Raw genomic sequence first — 1,176 nt, 5'->3', positions numbered from 1 at the left:
GAAACACTACTATAGTTAATATAAATATGCTGCTGTGTTACCATGGGGGCAGCCATTAAATCTGGAAAAAAGGAGAAAAGGCACAGGTTACACAGATGAGCTCTGTAGAATATGACGGGGCTTTATCTCTTATCTGCTATGTGCCTGTGCCTTTTCTCCTTTGAATGGCTGCCCCCATGGCTACACAGCAGCTTTGTTTATACAGTATAAACTATAGTTGTCTTTCTGAGGCAAACACACCAGTCGTACCAGTGCACTATACTGTAATTACTTGTATACACTGTTCCTTTTAGGGCTGACAAACCTCCCTTGTTGCGGGCGACTAATCTCCCTGAAATGCCATCCCAACGGCTAGAATGTAAATCGCTGGTGGGATGGCATATGTGGCGCCAAACTGCCGTGCCAGGTATGCCATCCCACCGGCGATTTACATTCATATTCACGCCCCTAAGGAGTAGAGGGGATCATTCATCATCCTTTACTACATCAGCTTACAATCTAAAGTCCCTATTGCATTCCCAAACACTATGATCACTTTCGTCAGAAGCCAATTTACCTGCCTATATATTTTTGAAGTGCGGGAGGAAACTAAAGTACGCAGAGAAACCAGGCCCAGACTGGCAATGTGTGGGTTCTGGCAAATGCCAGAGGGGCTTCTGTAAGATGCCATAGACACTCACTATTTATTGGGCTGGGGGGGGGCTGTTTGGGCTTCTGTGTACTTGGTATGTCAAGACCTATGTATTCGCTCTCCTCTGAAATACACGGTGCCCCCACCCTACTCCCCACTCAGCGCCATCCCCCGGTCTGATGGAATTGTGCGGTTCAAGCAGCAGTAGTGCCGTACCAATTAGCACTGAGCGCTCCAGCAGCCATTTCTGAATCAGCACCGTCACCAAGCAGATTTATCCCCGCCTTATTTGTCCCTGGGTTCTACAACTTCCTTACCAACAGGCCCCGCCCCCTAGCATCGCTTGGTTACTGAAGGCGGCAAGAGAAGCGGGTTCCTATTAACTACTGCCGTACCGGATAGCAGTGTTGGTAGCGTGTGCATGTTGTGCTTCTGACACGACTTTGGCTGTGAAAGGGTTACCTGGCAAAGCGCGGCAGTTTAGAATCCAGACTGTTTCAGGCCGAGACACTGAGTTAGAAGTCTCCTCTCCGCTTCCCACTGAG

The sequence above is a fragment of the Xenopus tropicalis genome, chromosome 4, assembly GCF_000004195.4.
Source record: "Xenopus tropicalis strain Nigerian chromosome 4, UCB_Xtro_10.0, whole genome shotgun sequence".
In the NCBI taxonomy this organism is placed as follows: domain Eukaryota; kingdom Metazoa; phylum Chordata; class Amphibia; order Anura; family Pipidae; genus Xenopus; species Xenopus tropicalis.
Note: the sequence above shows the minus strand (reverse complement) of the source record.